The 24,015-nt window shown below is 41.7% G+C and overlaps 1 long non-coding RNA gene across 7 annotated transcripts; it reads left to right on the forward strand.

Annotated features, from left to right (window-relative positions):
* The first annotated feature begins 606 nt into the window (after positions 1-606).
* On the forward strand, positions 607-6,997 carry LOC144991211 (uncharacterized). Of its 7 annotated transcripts, XR_013655180.1 has the most exons (6): positions 622-2,009; positions 2,211-2,293; positions 2,590-2,666; positions 3,013-3,124; positions 5,864-6,127; positions 6,561-6,997. It is a non-coding gene; the product is annotated as an uncharacterized LOC144991211 (long non-coding RNA). The 7 variants fall into 7 exon arrangements; XR_013655179.1 differs by having other exon boundaries at positions 613-2,009; positions 2,211-2,666; XR_013655178.1 differs by having other exon boundaries at positions 615-2,009; positions 2,590-3,124.
* The last annotated feature ends 17,018 nt before the right edge of the window (positions 6,998-24,015 follow it).

Genomic DNA, 24,015 nt, shown 5'->3' on the forward strand with positions numbered 1-24,015 from the left:
CCATGCACTGCTGCTCCTTGCTCATTCTTAAACACGAACAACAGTGTGGCGAGCCGGGCGTTGGCCCCGCCTTTAGCCCCTAATACTCATGGGAAATGGGGGATCGCGGATGTAAATTTCCTCATCATAACTGAGGGATGTAATGTTGATTATATGGTTACTGTTAGTAATATTATGTATGATACCTAGTTTGTCAATAAGTTAAAAAAAATAAAAATAAAATAAAATAAAAAAACCCATAACTGAGGAACTTGTGAACAGAATAGAGGTGCATGCTGTTTCAGATGTGGGTGTAATTAGATACATGAGCTTGAGACAAGGCCAGTACCTGCCCAGAGTGTGGTAATGAGCCATGCACACTCTGGTAGTCAGGACGCGCTTTGTCGAGGCAGCGGCTTGTATACTGATGCGGCTTGTGTATGTACAAAAACATTAGAGCACGTTAAAATAGGTGGGTGCGGCCTTTATAACCCGGAATTTACGGTATATATATATATGTGTCTGGGTGTGCGTGTGTGTGTGAATGCATGTGTGTGTATATACAGTACAGACCAAAAGTTTGGACACACCTTTATGGAGTTAATTCAGTCTCAATAATCAGAAATGCACACAACCGGTTTTACAAATGCACACGCTCCGATTCACAAATGTCATTTTATGCAAACGTGAAAAATAAATTCGGAAATACACACCCTGTGTTTCACAAACACACAGATTGTGTTTCACAAATGCACACTAAATGTTTTACAAATGCACAATAAGTGTTTCTCACAAATGTGCACACTGTGTTTCACAAAAAACATTTTAGAAATTCACAATAAATGTATCAGAAATGCACAGTAAGTGCTTCACAAACATGATTTTTAGGTACACATGTGATGTGAACTCACAGATCATTCGAACTGCAGACTGTGCATTCAAAATCCCGTTCTCGTTTGTGAATCTCCCCGTGTGTGTGAGAGAATTTTCTACGGTGAATATTGAGACTCATCTGACGGAGCGGGTCAACTAATGTCACCATTGGCTAGTGAATCTGTCAATCAAACTCATCGGCAAAGCAGGCGGGTTCGCTTTTAACCAATCGAATGGCCCCTTACACTCCTCACTTTCAAAGTGACGAGGGAGGGAGCTGTTCAGCACAGCAGTTGGGAGGACGCGGGCGGCAAACATGGCGGAGAGGTCTTCTGAACGGGATCAGTCTCAGCCCGTAAGTAATGCATTTATTTGATCATTCCCTCGTTGTACGTCCTGTAATGTTATTGAATACTAAGTTGAAGCGTTCTCCTTTGCCAAGTGACATGTGTGAATGCTTTATGAACACTGCAGCCGAGTCGTTTGCAGAGTACCCCCACCGCAAATTAGCTTAGCTTTGTTTTGCTTAGCCTGTGCAAGTTGTGGCTGTGTGAGTGTGAGTGAAGTTCAAGCCGGTGTCGGTTCAAGCTAGCGTCTACAGCCAATGATCTGTAGGTTCTTAACATGATTCATAAGGAACTAAGGGGAAAAGCATGCCGGATTTACAGCAGCAAAGAAAGTTTAATAAAAAGTATTGATTTGGAGACGGCGATTTGTTTAAACACTGATGCTATGCTATGCTAACTAGCTAGTTGTTCCGTGTGCTGCCTTATGTAAACGCGATCCGGGTTAAAGTTAGACACAGCATTTTCACAACCCAGACTTTAAGACGGGGTGGATATGTGCAACAAAGTTAATTCATATGACATTCATGAAAACGGCATTTTTTAAATATAACAGACATGAATCCACTGTCTGTTGAATGAAAGCAGCCTCATTAAGTTTCTAACGTTAGAACCCGTATTCATTGTGATGACCAGCCCTGTGAGATTGTGTCAGAGTGTCAGCCACTAAAATCCCCGTATCTTTACTTCCAATGACGTAATGACAAGAATCCCAAACATTATGTTTTTAGGCTGTTTTGTAGTCGATAAGTAGTCACAGAAAGGGTGGATGGGAGAAATCAGCTGTCAACAGTGATTAGAGTAGAAGTTACTGTAAGTATTACACACAGGCTTCCTGTGATCAGTGTCTTGTCTCTGATTTTTTTAAAGGTGTTCTTTACTACAAGCTCAAGTAATCATAGCAAGAGTGTTTTAAAAAAATTCCCCTTTCATATATTTGAAAATTATGTAATTTAAGATAAGACAGCTAAATTATCTAATCCATGTTTGTTGTTTTTTTTATTTATTCTCTAGGAATTACTGAAGCGTGACAGCGTGACAATCTTTTGTTCCTCGTGCCATCAGGCAATACAACTCTCTGGCAGGGGATCTTACAAGTAATTTCTTTTAATTTTACCCACTGATTTTCCAATTATTTACCTTTTTTTATCAATCTTTTTATTTTGTGATATTTCTATTTGTAATGCATGTGTGTTTATGTTTTTTTAAGATGGCCATTTTTAAAAAATTTCCTCAGGGATTATTAAATACCCTTCTATTCTATTTCATATTTTATCATCCTATTGTATTACTGTTTTACCTGTCAATTGGGAATTTAGCATTTTTGCCGCCGTAAACATCTGTCAGTTGAAAGTATTTGTACTTGTATTCCATGTATCCTGTACCTGAGAAGATAGCAGACAACAACTGTGCAGACACCCATTTGGCCTTCTTCAGTGACGCTGTGAACGTTTATGGCTTTCCTCTGAGGTATTCATGTCATTCATAAAGAAATATTTTATTCACATATCAGGCAGTATAAGTACTTGGTTATTTGTACAAAAATAAAATTACTTTTTTTAGACTCCTCTCCATAAACAAAGGCAACTCTAAAACTCTTTCCCCTCATGAATAACATTTTACCCCCCCTTAACAGTCTCTCTCACCTCATTTTTTCCCCAGTGATACATGTAACCCACTCCTGCAATTTTTTTAACCTAGAAATTCTACTTATTGGCATCATACATAAGAACATTACATTTTAAACTGATGTGTACCGTATTGGCGATGCATTTGTAATTATGTGTTTGAGACATGATTTTCATGTTATTGTCAGGGTGAGAGGAGATCACGTAGGAGAAAATGTGGGCATAGCCGAGTTAATGCTCACAGTACGTACAACTGACACAAACGGGTTCATTGTGGGAAAAGTGTACACACAATCAACGGTGAGTTGAACCTAGTTTTAGAAGCTTTAATATATACACAGGGCTCCAGACTGCGTCCATTTGGTCGCATTTTGCGACCAAAATTTGAGAGTGTGCGACTGAATTTTACACCCAGTCGCACATGTGCTACCAGTAAATTTGCCTCCTCCACCCTCCGTATTTTTTATACATTAAACATGAAAGGAGCACGTCAATGATCGATGAAATGAGAGATGAAATCATCAATGAGACGCGAGCGCACACGCACGCACGCAGGCAGACACACACACTCGCGCGAATACTCATGAGACTGGAGCACACGCGAGCACACGCGAGCACACACTCGCGTTTCATTGAGTGATGCCTGAGGCGGCCAATGCGTCTGAGAAGAATAGGGAAAGTCACTGCAAGTGGCTAAAATATGTGGAGGGGCGGGGCCTAGAGATAATCGAGCGCGCGTAAACATCCGTGGGAAGGAAACGGAGACAAATATCATCACAACCTGATATGTGCGTCTGAGCTATGAGCAAGCGAACTATTGATTCGTTCTTCCGACCTGCAGCTATTGTACCAGTGACAGAGTGTACAGCAGGGGTCTCAAACTCGCATGAAGTCGAAGCTGCAGCGAGACTGAAAGAGACCAGGAATTAGGAGTTGTCCTTAACATTCAATTTCGTTTTAATATGCCTCTCCCCCTAAGTATGAGCTGTGATATTACATCTTTTATAATTATTTTAATGTTTTGTAATGGATGTAGCCTTTTTTTAATCAGTTGGTATTTTAAATTATTTTAATTGATCAGTGAACTACAAAAAACCCATCAGGACGCATGTCCCATAATGCATTGTTTTGTAGTCTGTAGTAGGGTTGGGCGATGTCCCCTAATTTGGCCGTTGACGATGTTTGCTGTCAACCATCGGGATGGACGATGACATCGTCGGGGGGGGGGGTGGTATTTTTACATTTTTCGTTCTTATATAACTGCTATTCGTTATTTTGCTTTTTTCATTTTATTTCCCAACTAATGGTTAATCCGCGATGATCCAGTATAAACTGAGGGAAGTGACTTTAACAGAAAAAGTAACAAGCAAAATAGAAAAGAAGTGGTCCGCTCCTGCACTTAACTAGCGAAGTGGACCGGCGGAGGGCGGATTTACAGCTTTATGTTTGATGGGAAGGGGGGGGGGGTACATGAGCGGTATGTGTGGGAGATTTAAGACTGCGATCCGTCCCGCAGCTCTAGGGGTACGAGCTATAAAACTCAGAACCGGATCTAAACGTGTGTCTGAGCACAGTTCGGATCGTCAGCACACACAGCGGTTTGAGCTTCAAAGCAGAAATTTCGCTCAGTCCTTAGAAAACATTCAATCAATCACGTGGATTTGTGTTTCCAGTCGTGTCCCGACTAAATAAAGGCTGATGTTATTCTTACATGTTTACGTGCAGCCAGCAAGCAGCACCATCCAAAGCTAATGTTGTTAGCCCGTGTTAGCATACTGCTAATCCTGGCTACGTTCAGAAAAAGCACTGACCACACGGATTAAAATTCAAATGATGAGCGAACAGGTGTTTCATAATAACCGTAACATTATTAAAAGCACGTTTAGAAGATCGTCTCGTATTTTACCGAGCTGACATGTCAATGTATATAGCTGCTCGCCGCTGTTATCGTTTTGTATTGAATTGTTACCTTCAATAAAGTTTGGAAAAAAAGCCGCTCGGCGGAAGTTGTATCCTCTTCCGGTTTTCAAACTGCGCATGTGCGAATACTGCGCGTGTGCGAATGATTTATTCCGACCGAAATTGTGACCTTAGTGAACGTTTTTATATTCTGAAAACATTTTTCTGGGCCCATGTACACGGTTGGATTCCAATCCGACCATTGATCCCATCAAGATATTTTGTACATGTAACCGCGGCTTATGATGTCGACGCGCAACGTGGCGGGGGCGTGGCATCACGATGGTGGTCTCTCCATCGGGATGTCAGTCACCCATCACGATGGACGATGATATCGTCCATCGGCACAACCCTAGTCTGTAGGGCAGCTTTTAGTCAGTTCAATACTAAATTTCCAGCTGCGTTCGCTCTGATTGGTGTCTTGCTCTCACCCCTTTCTCGGGATATTTTTGTTTTGATTGACAGGTGATGTTGGAGCAAAAACAAAAATATACGTCACACACCAGGTGATCTGTGCAGTGTTGCGTCCATCTGGGTGATCTCAAACACGCTTATTGTGCATCTTGGCTAAACCTATTTGGTGTGACCAACATGAATTTCCATCCTCTAATATTTACATACATTTAAGTATTGTTTGAAACTGTGAAATTACGAAAGGTTACTACGGTAATCACTTGTTACTAAAAACTTTTTTTATTCTAAATGCATGGTATTTTTTTAACTATTTTTACTTAGTTGTACTGTCGTGACAGCGATGGTGATGTCAGTTTACCTTCATGTTGCATCTTCAAAAGTGCAGAATAAAATATGACACTGAATTAGAAACAGCACATTGTAATTTCTGCATCTATTATTAAAGTATTTATTTGTAATACAGTGGAAATTAGTAGATTTGGTTAGAATGTTGATTTACGGTATGCGACCCTAAATTTTCTGGTTGTGCCCCTAAAATTTTCAGTTAGGGGCCACTATGCTCCTAGTGAAAAAAGTTAGTCTGGAGCCCTGATACATAAAAGTGAATGATGTATTAAAAATAAATCTGACAATATAATATTTCTTTTTGCTTTTTTCCAAATACAGGATTGAGCTCCTCTGGTGTGATGTCTTCGTGAGTGTTACTGGTTTATATTACAACATCCTGCTCTCTCCTGAGGACCAAGACTTGCTCAATATCAGTCACATCACGTATTCTGCAGCCATTACATTTTTCTACCACGCATTCAGGCCAGTTTGGATGTCTTTAGTGACGCGTGGGACAGCCATCCAATCAGGACGGAGCAAAGCATGACACCAAATCAGCCGTGGCAGTTGGGCTTGACCCAGAACCCTGTTTCTGATCCCCGGGTAAATGCTTTATTTAATCTCACTGTACTGGACAACTGATTTGTGTGCAGTTTGACTAAAGTGGAAAGTATCAAGAAGAGTATCATGAAATCATAATGACTACAGTGAATTTTCGTCGAAAACGAATGAAAAGGATTATTGTTGTGTGGTGCAAACAATTTCCCTAAATTGTTTGTTTGTAGGAAGAATAGCACATCTGCAAGTTCAAAATGCATCACAATGCATGGCCTTATGAGCCATCAGATGTACTAATGTCACTACTTTGTTAAGGTTCACTTATTTGCAAATTATAAACAGTTATGGAGATATGAGGTCTGCCTGCAAGCAACAATATAAGTTATTATTAGTCGGTCACTGTTCCTACATAATCTAAAACACAAAAAAACAGTGCTGTTCATAAACAGTATCTTTTTTTTTTTTTTTTTTTTGTCAGGGTATGCTGGTTCCAGAGATTGAATGGGAGGAGAGTGGATCCATGACTGAACCTCATCCTGGGATCAATGTCCTGGTATGGGACAGTCCTCTTTTGGGTCCACAAATGTTGGAACTGCAAGACGACATCAATCCATTGTGGAATTCAGACCGTTTGGGAGTGGACCTACATCTTTACTGTCCAGTGTGTTTAGAACTTAATTTAGGCGACATAATTACATACAGAAGAAGAGAGACTGAGGGGAGCAAGACAGAGTTCAAATCAATACTGCTGTATTGTTCAAGGGACTTCATTGTATGTAAGGAAGTTATGAAAATTAGTTCCAGTTTAAATAAAATTCAAATCAGTAGAGATCCCACATTTGCTTAAATTTTGATGTTTTAATCTGTCCATGTTTTCACTGAATTTTACTCTGCAATAAAGGGTGAATGTTTGCACTTTGTTGTTCTATGACCATCTTTTGTTGTGTAGTATTTAACCAGCTATAAAACCCAGAGAGATGAGGATCTTTTTTGCAAGGGTGACCTGGCCAAGAGGTGTATATGTATATGGTTACAATATAAAATCAATGACATTTGAGTTATTAAAAAAATAAAATTAAGGTCAAGCAAAGTGACTTCGGGCTGAGCAGGGGGGGTGTATTGGGTATCTGTGATTGACAGTGAGATGAACTTGAGGTAATGTAGTCCCACTGCGTGGTACGGAGCAAAGTGATGCCAGTTTCTCCACAAAACCTGTGGAAGTTGAAGATTTTTCTCCTCCACCTTCATATGATCAAAACCGAAGGGAACCGTGTCTGAGTGTTGAAATGACGCTAGCATGAAAGCTAAGAGAATAACGTACAAACTATCCCGAGTGAAACATTCATTTTAAATCTCATGACCAGTACAGAGTTCGATGGATTCAATGTCAACTGCATTCAACCACTGTTGCCTTGCTTCCAGGTCCACTGAAAAGTTGCACAAGCCAGTAATTTTTGACAACCGAAGGCAATAAACCGACAAGCCATGCTAAGGCTAACACGCTAACGACCGACTGGTCCAGAATCAAAAAAGGGCGGGGCTTTTGCCACCCGCAGAAAGCGTAGAGAAAGTGTAAGGGGCCATTCGATTGGTTAAAAGCGAACCCGCCTGCTTTGCCGATGAGTTTGATTGACAGATTCACTAGCCAATGGTGACATTAGTTGACCCGCTCCGTCAGATGAGTCTCAATATTCACCGTAGAAAATTCTCTCACACACACGGGGAGATTCACAAACGAGAACGGGATTTTGAATGCACAGTCTGCAGTTCGAATGATCTGTGAGTTCACATCACATGTGTACCTAAAAATCATGTTTGTGAAGCACTTACTGTGCATTTCTGATACATTTATTGTGAATTTCTAAAATGTTTTTTGTGAAACACAGTGTGCACATTTGTGAGAAACACTTATTGTGCATTTGTAAAACATTTAGTGTGCATGTGTGAAACACAATCTGTGTGTTTGTGAAACACAGGGTGTGTATTTCCGAATTTATTTTTCACGTTTGCATAAAATGACATTTGTGAATCGGAGCGTGTGCATTTGTAAAACCGGTTGTGTGCATTTCTGATTATTGAGACTGAATTAACTCCATACACCTTCTCATTCAGAGAGTTTTACGATGAAAATTGAAGATTCACACTGAAAAACTATGAATTAATACACGTGGAATTATATAAATAACAAAGGAATGTGATACAACTGAATATATGTGATAGTCTAGGTGCTTTTGCTTTGATTACTGCTGTGCACATTCTTGGCATTCTCTTGATGAGCTTCAAGAGGTAGTCACCTGAAACGGTCTACCAACAGTCTTGAAGGAGTTCCCAGAGATGTTTAGCACTTGTTGGCCCTTTGATCAATATTTCTATCTACATATCTATTATTAGATATATATCTATAACTATATATAGAGAGAGATTTATATCTCTATATATAAAGTAATGGCACCCTTCACCCAGAGGGGTTACATGCAGAGAATGTGGAATGAACGGCTGCTTTGAAACCCACAATCAAGGCTAACTGCCAAAAAACTGGTAGGCCAATGCTCTAACATCTACAAACGGCAAATCCTATCACAACTTGAGATTGAAGCGGTACAATACAATTGCAACGTCAATATCATCACAGGGGAGCCAGAACAGCAGGTCAGACAGGAGGCTATACCACACTCTCACCCTGAGCTTGGGTACACAGCTCCAACAATCCCAGATACGCTGAGCGAGGCAGCAACTGACCTGTAAGACAAGATCATGTCTAGAATGAACACTAGGCAACCCCGACACCAGCTACAATGGTTAAGTGAGGTACCGCCTGAAAGTCTCCTGGAAGCTGTGAATGAAGCATTGAGGGCAATCCCTACCACAACAATCACAGAAACCAATGAACTGGTTTACACCTCAGCAACAGTGATCCTTGAGATGCTTGGCTATAAGAGCAACCATGGGAGAAAACAATACCCACCATGGAATCAACAGTTAGAGGCCATAATCAAGGCAACTGTGAAGGATGTGAGTAAGCTGACAGAGGCTCAAAGAGGTACAATGAGAAAGCAAGTACCTAAGAGATACAGCCAGATGCCCATACCTGAAGCACTGGAAACTGCCAAACAAAGGCTCCTAGCTTTGAGCAGCCGCCTAAAGAGGTACACAAGAGACAATGAAGCCAGAAGGATAAACAAGCTGTTCACAACTCAACCTGCGAAAGTGTACGCTCAGTGGCAGGGTCAAAACAGCTGAGCAGACCCACCAAGGCAAGAAACTGAACAGTACTGGAAAGGTATATGGGAGAAAAAGACAGCAAATAAAAAAATTTCCCAGTGGCTGGTCTCTCTGAGAAAAGAACATAGCAATCTCCCTGAGCAGAATCCGGTAACCATCACAGTGGCAAACATCCAATAAAAAGTCTTAGGAATGAAGAACTGGACAGCACCGGGCCCTGACATGATACATGCCGACTGGCTAAAGAAACTCACCGCACTCCAAGAGCGCCTGACAGCACAAATGAACCAGCTACTAAGAGATGGGACGCACCCTGAATGGCTAACAGAGGGGCGAACGATCCTGATCCAGAAGGATCCCTCAAAGGGTGCAGTCCATCCAACTACCGGCCAATTAACTGTCTCTCCACAACATGGAAGCTCATGTCAGGCATCATTGCAACCAAGATAAATAGGCACATGGATCAATAGATGAGCAACACAAAGAAGGGCATTGGTAGAGACTCCAGAGGAGCCAAACACCAACTCCTGGTCGACAGAACAGTCGCTCAAGACTGCAGGTCACGACACACCAACATGTGCACAGCCTGGATTAATTACACGAAAGCCTATGACTCAATGCCACACACGTGGATCACTGAATGCCTGGAGCTGTACAACATCAATAGGACTCTAAGAGCCTTCATAGTAAAATCAATGAAGTGGTGGAAAACCACCCTTGAAGCCAATGGGAAGCCCCTTGCACAAGTACCCATCAAATGTGGGATATACCAAGGTGATGCTCTCTCCCCACTGCTGTTCTGCATAGGTCTGAAGCCCCGTCAGCCAAATAATCAACAAGACTGGCTATGGATACCGTCTCAGAAATGGGGTCAACATCAGTCACCTCCTCTACATGGATGACATCAAGCTATATGCTAAGAGTCTACAGGACAGCACTGAAGCACTCATCCCGGCCGCTCAGGAACAACCCCTGAGCACCAGAGCGATAGAGGCTCAGATCTACCACACCAGACAAGACCCAAGGTGTAGGCTGTGCGTCCAGCACATAACTGCAGGGTGTAAGATGCTTGCAGGTAAAGCATATATGGAACGCCACAATCAAGTGGCTGGAATAATATACAGGAACATGTGTGCAGAATATGAACTTTAAACACCACGGTAAAAATGGGAAACACCTCCGAAGGTGGCAGAGAATGAAAGGGGACTTCCAGATCCAGACCGATAGAATGGTAATGACGAACCAACCAGACATTGTAGTGGTGGACAAAGAACAGAGGAAAGTCGTTGTGGTGGATGTGGCAGTGCCAAGCGATGGGAACATCAGGAAGAAGGACCATGACAAACTCTAGAAATACCAGGGACTCAGAAAAGAACTAGAGAAAGCCTGGAAAGTGGAGGTGACAGTGGTGCCTGTGGTAATTGGAGCACTCGGGGCAGTAACCCCCAAGCTGGAGGAGTGGCTACAACAGATACCTGGAAAGACCTCAGACATCTCAGTCCAGTAAAGCACAGTGCTAGGAACAGCTAAGATACTGCACAGGACCTTCAAGCTCCCAGGCCTCTGGTAGAGGACCCGAGCTTGTGTGAGTACCCACCCGCGGAAGGGTGAGAAGGGCGTCTTTATATATATATATATATATATATATATATATATATATATATATATATATATATATATATATATAATTGATTAACTATGAATATAAATATATGTTCATATATACTTTTCTTGTCTGTATACCGTGCTATATTGATTTAAAGACTCTTTTACTTCTCTTTGCTTTTGGTTATTTATTGTTGTGCACATCAATAAAGTGCATCAAATAATTTACCCTTTATGAGGCTTTTCTCATAATCTAAATTAAATCCCCCTTTGTCAGTTTTCCAGAAATTACAGCGACATTAACTGTAAATGTCCAACCTTTGCAGACAAGCTCACCGTATAGATACTAACTTTGCATCTCACTGACTTTTCATTTCCTTTCCATTCTAAGATGTGCATGTCACTTTTATAAGTCTCCTGACTATCTGGATGCAGGAATGCTGGTTCTCTATTTAGCCATTTGCTTCGATTTACCACAGTAAGTAGTTTTATGAGTCTTACATAATGTTCTGCACCTCTTTCCAGTTGTAATGACTTCATTGTGGGTGGTTAAAAGCAGACTACTTTTTCTTACAGAAAGACAAAAAATGTCTTTATTCACAAATGTAAGGAAAGGTGAGCTATTAAAGGACAAAGGTTGTCCGTACACTGGTTTAGGACTAAGTATCACAACAACACAGCGGCAAAACGAAAGCGCCTATGGTCATTAGATACAGTGAAGGCCAGCACCAGCAACTTCTTTAAGAGCATGTAGGACAATGGCTCTGTCAACCGGACCCTGAGAGATGTGAAATGAAGAATTACAGTGAGCAGCCAACCGTTGGGGTGTTGTTGGATCAAACTGCTCTGTAATTGCTTCAGCTGGCTGACAGTTTTATAGCTAACATGCATGACGAGTAGGGATGGGAGAAAGATTACTTATTTCCTTTAACAATACAATTGTTGATTGTGGTTTCCAGCACAAACTCATATTGCTGATTTGAGTAAAAACAAGTGCATGGATCTACAGTCCAGTTATCAGGTCGCTCAGTGGGATGTACTGTATTTCTATTTATTTGATGAAAGATCAAGATAAGTCTGCCACATCTCTATCAAAAACATTTAAACACATCAATTACATTCAACTCTGAAGACATTATACTAAAGTTTAGTTCGACGTTTTAAGCTTTTTGTTGTTTCCGTATTTCTGACTGTCTGCAATGACCCTTTGAAACAAAAACCACATAGACAATATTTGTATTCCCACCTCATAAATGACCAGCATATTTCAAAGACAACAGAAAGGACATGGGCTGCACAGTTAGCATCTATTCCACTCAGTCTCACTGTTGCAGCACTTTAATACTTTTTGGCATGCCTGCTGGAAATCACAGTATATTTCCAATTTGTTTCTTACATTTCCAGCCCCATTAATTATATATATTGGAAAGAACCATTAATCAGCGACATTTAATTTAAAGGTTAAATTTTTATGAGTTAAAAACATGTTATTCCTCAGAGATTTTACTTCAAGTCAAATAACTACAACCACAACAAAGGAAAAATCTTTGGGGTTTCTGGCAATCCTTGTAGAAAAAAAAAAAAAAAAAAGATATATATATATATATTTTATATAGTGTATATATACATATACCACATAAGTGCTGGAAGACAGAAAAGAATGGGGAAAACAAGAACAGAATAAACAAAACAAAATGCCTTGTCTTTAGTAAACCTGACAAATTACAGAAAAGAAAAAAAAATGGAAAACATTTTTTTTCCCACTAGGAAATGAGGGATTAACAAATTATTGCATTTAATAAACAATGTTTCCCAAGTAAAAATAATTTATACATTTCTTGAAATGTGATTTCAGTTTTCAAATTCTTTTGGATTGTCTAAAAATGGACCAGTAGAGAAGTTATTTGACATTTAACCCTATTGGTAAGGTTTTTCTAAATAAAAATAATTATATATATTTATATAGAGAGACAGAGTCAAGACCAATAACAGGGGCAGGGGAGTTTGTACTGTGGACAGTAATCTATGTGTAGCCATCCTTTGAGGGCATTTGGAGCAAGTGTGCTGCAGGTGGTGGTTCTGGACGAAAGAGAGTGAGGAAAGAGAGTCCTCGAGCCGTGCCATCTGCTCACGTGTAATTACTGTTTCAGTTGGAGCTTAGTCTGTAAGAGGGCCTTCCTGACCAACCTAGAGGCTGGCTCAGAATGAATAAATGCACCTGCAGCACAGCTTATAATTTTGAAAGCAAAGTAAGTAGTCAGACCTTTTCGGCAAGCCATGTTTACAAAAAAAAGAGAAATCCCATATCATATAAATTTCTGAGACAATTGTTAACATTCAGACTCTACCAATAAGCAGTCATCTGAGTTTCACTATGTTCCACCATCATCTGTTGAAAAATCCAAACACAATTCAGCACAAACACGTGGCATTCACTGAATTGAAAACTGGAGAGACTATAATCTTTGATTTAAAGCCATTCACAAAGACCTACTTCTCAGTAAGGAAAGTACTCATTTCCTGTCCAAAAAGACACAAAATTCCATCATGCTCTGATGTGAACAACAGAGCATGTGCATGTATAAAAAACACAATAGGAGAGGAAAAAGAACATGATTTTTGTACAACTACAAATAAGATTTTGTTGTCCGTTATAGCTAATATCTTAAATGTGAGTTATGTTTCTGAAATAGCTGACCTGGGCACTGACAAAAGTACATCTATCAGCATAGTCTGTTGTAGCATCCTGTATTGTGAAGATGTTTCAGATCTCAGGAAGGAGCGTTTTCTTTTTTTATTACCTTAAGGCCTTGTCACACAGCCACTATACGTACATTTTGCACATTTTCCCCATTTGAAATTATTGTCTTTCGTGATACAAAAGTGATATACACATGTGTTTCTAGTGTTCCTCATTTGTTGTGCGCAGATAACCATCGAGTGTTCCGGCCAACAGGTCTTTACATGAATTCGGTTTTGAGCTACTCCAAATTGTTGTTCGGTTGAGAACTACACAGTTTAGGCATAATTTCCGTAGTTTATACGCAATTATTGTGTATTATGTAAATTATTACGTAAATAATTCTGCGTGATTTTTGCGATGTGCATACGTAAATTTGTGGCTTTCCACAACCGTTCCACATGTGCCCACATATGTCTAATGGACTTTTCACACATGTACGACTAATGTATAACTTTTACATTGCGTATATGGGGCATATATCACGTTCAAATTATGTAATTGATGCATGAATCACTAATGAATTTCATACAAACAGCGCAATAAAACATGCATGGTGCATGTTCTAAGTTGATTTACGCTTTCTTTGTGTGGTTTACTCGTACTCCTTCCATGGTTTAAAAGTGGTTCGTTCGTAATATTACATCTGTGAAAGTTTCACTTTCTCCATGTATATTCATGTATGACCAATTTTCGACCATGCAATATGCACATGCAAATGTATGTAGAGGCTGTGTGACATGTCCAAAATGTGCAAGAGTGAAGTCAATATCAGTTTCCAAAACACATATTATTATGTTGCATGCAACGTTTTAGAAGTGTTGCTAAGGAACAAAGTCAAAGGAAAGTTTGTGTTGGGCAGCATTCTGCAGGTATGATAAACTATCATTCAGATTTTATTTTATTTTTCTATTATATAATGTGTATTTTTAAAAATATTGCTTTTATGAGATAACTTGTGCACCCAAAAAAATACCTATTCATTCTGCTTTTGGGGAATTACATTAAATGCTTAGTACATCTGGAAGCATTTGTGTAGCATAATTAAAAATAAAAGTCAAAACCAGAAATCCTTTTTCATTTTCAAAATGAAGCTACATTTTTTGACTCAAAATAATTTAAAAAAAGCATTCCTTCAAAATGCTTTTTCCATTTCTTCTTCAACACCGCTTATTCTGTCACTTGATTAAAAGGATAAAGAAAATGGTATTTGACATTTCATTTTCAAAAAGTTCTCTGGTAAATTTGTAGCAAAATTCATTTAGAAATGTTTAATTTGACAATTAAAATGGATTAACAGAAATGCTTTTTAATTTTCAAAATGTAACTGCATCAAATGACTCATTTTCACATCCAACCTGCGAATAGTGTTGCATATATCAATTGGACTTAGCATTTCCATTGGGGAGGCAGGGCAATGACGTCAGTGCTAGCTCCGTGTGTCCGGCTAGCACACAGACATATGCTAGGAGCAGTGCGGCCAGGCTTGTAGCTTTGTGTTAGCGGCAGAGGAGAGGGCTCTGTGACGGTTGTGCACTCCTGATGATTGTACACAGCTTCTCAGGACTACGTAGCTGCAATTCCGCCTTTCGCGGTCCTCCTTCGGATGCACCGCGGCTCGTCGAAACTTCCCCCAAGACTAGCTTTGTCTTCGGACCGGCAGCCAGATCGCCGAAGGTGGAAGTGCTGCTACGCAGATCTGACAAACTCTAAACCATCATATGAATGTGTTTCCAGTGTCCAGACAAAATAAAGGCTGATGTAATTCCAACATATTTACATCCAAGATGCTCATTGCGGCATTGCCGGCACTGAGTTTTAAGTTCCCCCACGGCTCATGATTTTAGAAGGTATTAGCCTAATGCTAACCCTTCTTTGCGGTCCTTGCAGCCAAGGGAAAAGCACTGACCGCACGGATTAAAAAAATTATGAGAGAGCAGACCCTTAATAATAATCATAACAGTAATAAAAGAACATTTAGAAGATACGTGTTGGTCCAACCAGCAAATGGCAAACATTTAGCATGGCGAAATCTGCTAGAGCTCTTGATGGGTCTCCAGCTGTAGTAGTCCCGAGAAGCTGTGTAAAATCATCAGGATTGCACAACCGTCACAGAGCCCTCTCCTCTGCCGCTAACACAAAGCTACAAGCCTGGCCGCACTGCTCCTAGCATATGTCTGTGTCTCTTAGCAGCCGGACAATTGAATTATGCGACACTATTCGCAGGGTGGATGTGAAAATGAAAATGTGATCCCCTCTTTGCATTTTAATTTTAATAATGACACAGAATAAGCGGTTTTTAAGTAAAAAATGAAAAAGCATGTTGAAGTATTGCTTTTTCATTTTAATTTTGAGCCAAAAAATGCAGCTTCATTTTTAAAATTAAAAAGTATTTCTGTTAATCCATTTTAACTGTCAAATTAAACATTTCTAAATGAATTTTGCTACAAATTTACCAGAAAACCTTTAGAAAATGAAATGTCAAATACCATCTTCATTATTATTTTAATTAAGTCACAGAATAAGCGGTGTTGAAGAAGAAAATGAAAAAGCATTTTCGTGGGTGTTATGGTTCCTCTGGCAGTCTCTCCTCCCCCTCCCCTCTCTGCTCTGCTCTGATTATTGGAACCAGCTGTGGACACTCACCTCATCTTCTCACCGCCTTAAAGAGATCCAGCCCCAGCATTCATCGCCAGTTCGTTGCCCTTCACGGTGCTTAGTCTGGTCCCCATTGTACCGTTTTCCTGGCAACTTCTAAACTCAGACGTATCCATCAGATTACCAGATGGAAAAGCGTGATTCCTGACTCCAGAGAACACATCTCCACTGCTCTAGAGTCCAGTAGAGGCGTGCTTTATACCACTGCTTTCGACGCTTTGCATTGTACTTGGTGATGGGTGGCTTGGATGCAGTTGCTCGGCCATAGAAACCCATTCCATGAAGCTCTGTGTGCTACTACTCTAATCTGAAGGTCACATGAGGTTTGGAGCTCTGTAGCAACTGACTGCAGAAAGTCGGCAAACTCTTTGCATCCACTGACCCCTCCCCATCAGTTCACGTGGCTATCACTTAGTGGCTAAGTTGCTGTTGTTCCCAAACTCGTCCAATTTTTTATGATAGAGCTGACAATAAACTGTGGAATATTCAGAAGCGAGGAAATTTCATGACTGGATTTGTTGCTCAGGTGGCATCCCATGACAGCTCCATGCTGGAATTCACTGAGCTTCTGGGAGCGGCCCAGTCTTTCACAAATGTTTTATAAAAACAGTCTGAATGCCTCAGTGCTTGATTTTATACACATGTGGCCAGGCCAAGTGATTACGACACCTGATTCCAATCATTTGGATGGGTGAGCAAAAACCTTTGGTAATATAGTGTACATACCTGTCAATGCACATGTAAGAAAATTGTTTTAAGTAAGGATAATAATTCCACCCTAAGTGTGTAGATTATTTTTCTCAAAATTAAAAAAGACCAAAATTCTATATTTTTTCTCTCCAAGCTAATTGTAAAATATATTTTTGTTCAATACTGGTATACAAGAATTAACAACATTGTCAATGTATCCATTATTTTCTGAGGGGCCCACCAGCAAAAAAATTTGTACTGTATCTCATCTGCTCTTTGTGTTACACACCTGTACACACAAAAGTGTGCACATACACAAAAAAAGATGATCACACCTCCAGCAGTGGACAGAAAGAAAAAATGTTTGTATCTCCCACCTGAGAGCAGGCAAGGCAGGGGCATTCATTCAAATGCTCCTACAGTGCTGAAGATAGCAGCTCTTCTGAGAGCAGGAACGGCTCCAATGCTCAGTTTGCAAATATAGAAATGCTCATTTGATCTGTAGTGTACAGTAATGCTCTGTTGAAATAAATATTTGGCATTGGCTGTAATTACATTACATTTCCAGCACTCTCCTGTGTGCTTTATTTGACTCCAAATACATGTTTTCACCTAGTCTGTGTGAGTAGGAACACTAAAAAAAAAATATTCCAGAAACTAAAAAAAAGAAAAATCCAGAAACACCAATGTTGTTAATATTTAAGTATGTTGACAAATTAACAATTACTTTAGGTAAAACATACATACAGTGAGGTCAATAAGTATTTGATCACCCTGTGATTTAGCAAGAAACATGGAGGGGTCTAAAATTTTCATCATAGGTGCATTTTCACAGTGAGAGACAGAATCTGAAGAAACATTCAGAAATCACGTTGTACGATTTTTTTTTAAACAGTTTATTTGTATATTACTGTGACAAATAAGTATTTGATCACTTGATTATCAGATAGATTTCCGACCAGCAAAGACCTGCTGTTCAAATCACAGGGTGATCAAATACTTATTGACCTCACTGCAGTTTGACTACATAATTTCAAATTTGTCTTGTGACACAGCGTATTCTTTTATGAATGTGTCAAAAAAAGATGTGGCATCTCCCTACATACATGTACAATACAGACTAAAAGTTTGGACACACCTTCTTCTCATTCAAAGAGTTTTCTTTATTTTCATGACTATGAAAATTGTAGAGTCACACTGAAGGCATCAAAACTGCGAATCAACACATGTAGAATTATATACATGACAAAAAAGTGAAGACCAACAACAAATCTGTCATGGTGACTGGGATGAACTTATCCTCCGCAGTAGAGCTGACTCTTCGTTGTTTCTTTGTAGCCCTTAATGGTTGTTGTGACTGCACTTGGGGACACTTTCGAAGTTTTCCCAATTTTTCGGACTGACTGACCTTCATTTCGTAACCCTTGTGCGATCTTAGATGACCCCACCCTTACATTGACGTGTTCTCCCTACCATGACAAAGGTGGATAAAGGTGGAAAGATTTCATGTCATCCATGGACACCAGTGAGGTTCCTTTATCCACCTTTGTCATGGTAGGGAGACCGCGCCAATGCAAGGGTGGGGGTCATCTAAGATAGCACAAGGGTTAATGGGTTAAAGTTTTTAAATCAAGTATGTTACACAAGGAAACCACACAAGTGAAAAAGTACATTTTTAGGTCCAGAGTTTGAAAAACATAGTAAAAATGGTTTTCACATCAAATGTATAAGGATAAGAAAAATTGCATCTTTTGTTTTTGTCAACTTGACATTTGTGGTAAACATGTTCTTCTTACCTATGGGTTCCTTTTCCGTTCTTATGTTTGTCGTTTACACCTGACTTAAATTGTAATCACTACAGCTGTTTCCTATTGGTGGTTGCAGGATTGCCAAACCCTGGACTGTTTTTCTTTGTACCTCTTTTGTGATCGTTAGTGAGCAACTGCATTCATATTTTACAACATTTTTGGTTGTGATGTGAAACAGATTTAGCACCAAATAAATTTTGGTAAAAATGTTTTGTTTTGTTTTGTTACTTTTAACTCTAAACAAATCCATAAAGAGGCATGTTTCAGAAGCAGGTTAAATGGAAGTTCTGACAAATTTAGACTAAATTGACCGAATCTCAGGTGGCAACAACTTTGTCTGTGAAGCTAACCAGGTCAGGAGCAGGTTTGCCTTTAGAATTGGAGTTAGGTCAGTGTCCTCCCAGCTGAGAGTCTGCAGGATCTGTTAAAAACAGTTATTTCATTTCTGCTTTTTTTATACAGATAAGTGCAGATAATATAAATATTCAGTGTGTAACTAGGTCCAGTTAGTTCTGTTGAACATGTGAAGCAGCTCACATGATCACGTAGTGAATGCTCTGATTCCACCAGAAAACACCTGACACTTTTGCGGCTCAGATAACCTGTTTAATGATCAGATGATGATCAAAACAGGAGAACTTTCAAGTACCCATGGGGGCACTGGGAAAAAACAAAACAAAAAAACAGCACAGTCTCAGACTTTATGAACACCCACCCCAGCCCCCCTTCCTACAATTGAGAACTAAAGTCATCCCTCAAAATACATTTAGTCTGATCTTTTACAAAGAAATGTAGCACAGTATCACGTTTTCTAATATTAACTTAAAAACATTATGTTGTTATGTTGAAGTCTCAATGTTTCTGTTCAAATCAAATACAACTTTATTTATAAAGCACTCTTCTTAATAGGTAACACAAAGTGTTTTTTGTGATCACAGGATTACAAAAAAAATGAAATTGTCTTCACAAAAAGATAATTTGTGTCCCTAGAAGTTTTCTGATTTTGATTGTCTTTGTTGTTTGTTTTAACTTTTATAATGTATAACTTTCATAATGTGTTTCATGACATCATCATGGAGATACTTCACTGCATTTGTTCCAGTGTCAGATTTCATTTTTACAATCATTTTTCATCACAGAACAGCATCCATAATTCATATTAGGCCTAATATTACCTATGTTCCTGCGGCTTATTTCATTTAAAGTTGCTGCCGCTGTGCTGCTGAGACTTGTCCTGAATAAATGAATTTCCTGTTTTTCTCACTCTCGTGATTTTATTTTAAGCAGCAACACCTGCTTATCAAATTGTCAGATTTGTTCTTTGTTAGTTAATTTTTATTATCTTGTATTTGATTTTCTGGACAAATGTTCTCAGCCATTGTAATACCCTGTAACCCTTGTGCTATCCTAGGCACTTTAACATTGGAAGTTGGGTCATCTAGACCCTATAGACAGTGCTCTTAACCTTTTTTCTTCAATGATTTGTGATCTTCACTGGTGTCCATGGATTACATGAAATCTTTCCACCTTTATCCACCTTTGTCATGGTAGGGAGAACACGTCAATGCAAGGGTGGGGTCATCTAAGATAGCACAAGAGTTAAAAAAAGACACATTAAAATGTATTGTTGCATTGTTGTCTTTTTTGTAGACCTGTTGATATGGTGAACTATTATATTGCACCAATAATGTCTGTTAGGATTCTGACTTGTAGTTGTTACAGTCAATTAAGAAAACAATGTGATGTCGGTCAACCTTTTCCAGCTATTACAGCATCAACTCCTCTAGGAAGGCTGTCCACAAGGTTGAGGAGGGTGTTTATAGGAATTTTTGACCATTCTTCCAAAGCGCATTGATGCCTTCTCAACCACTAAGGTTAGTTGAGAAGGCCTGGTTCTCAGTCTTCACTCTTATTTATCCCAAACCTGTTCTATCAAGTTCAGGTCAAGCCCTCTACACACTGTTCCTACAAGGTTGGGAGCTCATTCCTACTCTCCATTCAGATGCATCCTCTTGTATACAAATAAATCCATATGTGTCTTTGTTTTCCTTGTCTGAGCTGGCATCGGGCTTAAAACAGTACCGCTGGATAGCTCCAATATTGCTCGCCATTATGGTTCCAAAGACAAAGTTAGGTTGGTGTGTGAGGGGCTGTGAGCTAGCAGGAGAAAGTGTACATTATGATGATGGGAAATGGGAACAACCAACAGTTCCGGTGTATTTCTAATGAATGCTCTGCAGAAATTATGTCCTAGAAAATGAAACATGTTTTTGAGATTGGCAAAAAACGGCATAATCATAATTAAAAGCCCACTGGAAATGCTTTTAAAATAGACAATCGAAGTGGCACTTTAAGAGAATCGCATTTGTTTATTTTACTCTGACATTATATTTGGTATAATTAGTTACGAGCCACTGTGGACTTCTTGACTTTGGTTACAGAAAACTGCTTAGTCATTCATCTTTCAAAAATTTATCCTATGTCCTTTATCTTTTGATTTTGTTTATTGGCTCAAGCTTTTTGTTCACCATAGCTGTAGAAAATTTGCTCTAAGCTAAATTTTAAATGTGTGAAATTTAATGATAGGTAGGAATATGTTTTTTTCTCTTTCAATCTTTTAATGTCTCTGATCAGATTTCAAATCCTTTGCAGGATGATGAAGCCCTATCTTTTTTTTTTTTTCTTTTTTTTTTTTTTCTTTTTAACTTGTCCTGTCCAACAGCTAGGCAGACAGATGAGAGCTGAGGGCCTCTTGGGTTGGACATATTTTACTTTAACAAGAGGGGTTATTAATCTTCAGACAAACCAAAGGTATGTCTGAATAAACCCCTTTTGTAATTGAGGCCAAACTTTATTAATTTCAAACATGTCTGAAAATCTTTGGTGTTGGACCGGACGGAAAAGGAAAGAGGGGAAGAAGAAAGAGGGACGTTAGAGAGAGGGGGGGTAGGGGGTGATAATAGGAGGGGAAGGGGGATAAGACCATGAAGCAGCATAAAGCAACAAGTTTACTGGTTGTTAATCATTATGGTAAGGTTCAAATGTAAAAAAAAAAACAAAAAAAAGGGCGGAGCCTGTCCACACACACACTCAAATGTTATAAACACACCTGTTAGTTGCAAAAATGTCCACCTGTCGACATGTACACAAAACAGATAGTGTTCACACGCATACTTATGCCTTAAAACCAACTAGTGTGAAATATTTCAGTCATTCAGTCTGTTGAGCTGACACCTGTGCTCAGGTGAGTGTTTATGTTCTTCTAAAATGGATGGTGGAACGTGAAAAGAAGGAGGGAGAGTGCCCAGCCATCCCCACCCCAAGACCCCCACCGCACCAGCAGCGGCAGCCGGATTCCCCCCAACACCACACGGGAACCGGCAGGGAACAACCGCCGCCCGGGCGACCAAGCCCGCCACCCAGGCCAGGGCCAGCAGGGCCGCCGCAAGGCCCCCAGAGCCAGAGAGCAGGGAGGCACGGAGGGAAAGAGGGCGCCGCCCCAGCCCAACCAGGAGAGCAGCCCCCCCGCCGCGCCGGGAGAACCCAACGCAGGGCCCCACCGGAGAAGGACGCCCACAGCCCCAGACGAGCACCCCACCACCACCCAGGAGTTCCGGGCATCCCCCCGCCCCAACCCCAGGTACGGGCCAGGACCCCCCAAGGGAGACCCACTCCGCACTCCAGGCAGCCATCCGCCCGGCCAACGGTTGGTCCAGGGAGGAGCGAGGCAGGGGCCCGCCGCCCCCGCCCAGGAGGGGGGAACCCCGGGGAAAAAAGAGGGCCCACAAGGGGTGTTGTAAATATGGCCCGACCAGGCTCGGCCACAGTTGGAAATTTGGCGGGGCCCAGCACTCAGGAGCAAGGACCAGAACCCACCCCCCAGGGACACGAACACCCCCGGCTCAGATGTAATGTGAACCCCCCCACCGCGCGGAGAGAGCACCGCCGGGCCCAGGAAGCCAGCACCCCGGGGACACAGCCGCCGTTGCAAAGGGGCCCGTACCCCCCACCAGGGAAGAGGCAGGGGACAGATGGTCCTAGGTCCCACCTTCCTTGCAAAATGTGTGTGCGTGTATGTGTGTTTGAGAGAGTGTGTGTGTGCATGTGTGTGTGTTTATGTTGGGATGTATATATTGAGGGGGGAGGGGTGTGTGTACTAAGGGGGGTGCGGTTAAAATTGGCGGGTAGGGCACTAAGGGGACGTCTCCTGATTACTCACAGTGACGTCCCCTCACCCTCCCCACCAAGGGGCCCTAAATGTCTAAGGTGCGGTTAAAATTGGCGGGTAGGGTGCTAGGAGGACATCCGCTGCTTGCTGGCAGTGATGTCCAAGCACCCCCCCTACCAAGGGCCCTACATGTCTAAGGTGCAAATAAAACCGAAAGAGGGGGGGCCCACTCCATACGGCAACCACAGGAGGGGGGTCACTGCCTAGTAAACCCCCCCTCCCCAAGGCTCATCGCAGGCTAAGCCCCCCACCCCCTCACCCTATTATGAGGTTATATGAGGAAGGGGGTAAGTTGGGGACAGATGATAGACTGTCCCCCGGTGGTCAAACAGCCGTCCCCCGCCCCCCCCCCCCCCCCCAGCAAGGGGGCCAGGCCCACCCAGCCCCGGGGCCCCACCCCCGGAGGCGCAGACACCCCAGGCCCAGCACCACCACCCCCACACAGAGAGAGGGGAGCCAGAAAGCGCCGGCCCCCCCCGGAGCAAGCCCAGGCCCCCACCCCCAAACGCCGGCCCTAGAAGAGCTCTGGTCAGGCCTCGACGGGACCGAGGCAGCCAACCGGCCGGGGAAACCGCCGATGGCCTCAGCGGAGACCCCGACCCGTCAACCCCCCCTGCCCCGTACCAATAGTGGCCCCCCCCCTCCCCCAGAATGCCCCCCCACAGGACAGGGCCGACAAGACCCCCACCCCACCCCACCCCCAGACCCCGCAGCCGAAGCGGATGACACCCAGAGCGACCGGGGGCCCCAAGAGGGTTGTCCCGTCCCGCCCCAGAGCCAGGGAAGGGCCGATCCCAGCCCCAGGTGTAGACGGGAAGCCCATCCAGCGCCGCTGGGCCCCCCCCCCCCGAGCAGCGCCCCCCGCCAACCCCCCCCAGCACAGGCAGAGGGACCACCCCCCCAAGCCAAGCCAGACCACCACCCCACCCCCCCCACCACGCACCCCCACACCCAAGCCCAGAGGACCACGCAGCGCCCCAGG

This window comes from Oryzias latipes, chromosome 3 (genome assembly GCF_053564925.1).
Source record: "Oryzias latipes strain Hd-rR chromosome 3, Olatipes_Hd-rR_3.1".
NCBI classification, from domain to species: domain Eukaryota; kingdom Metazoa; phylum Chordata; class Actinopteri; order Beloniformes; family Adrianichthyidae; genus Oryzias; species Oryzias latipes.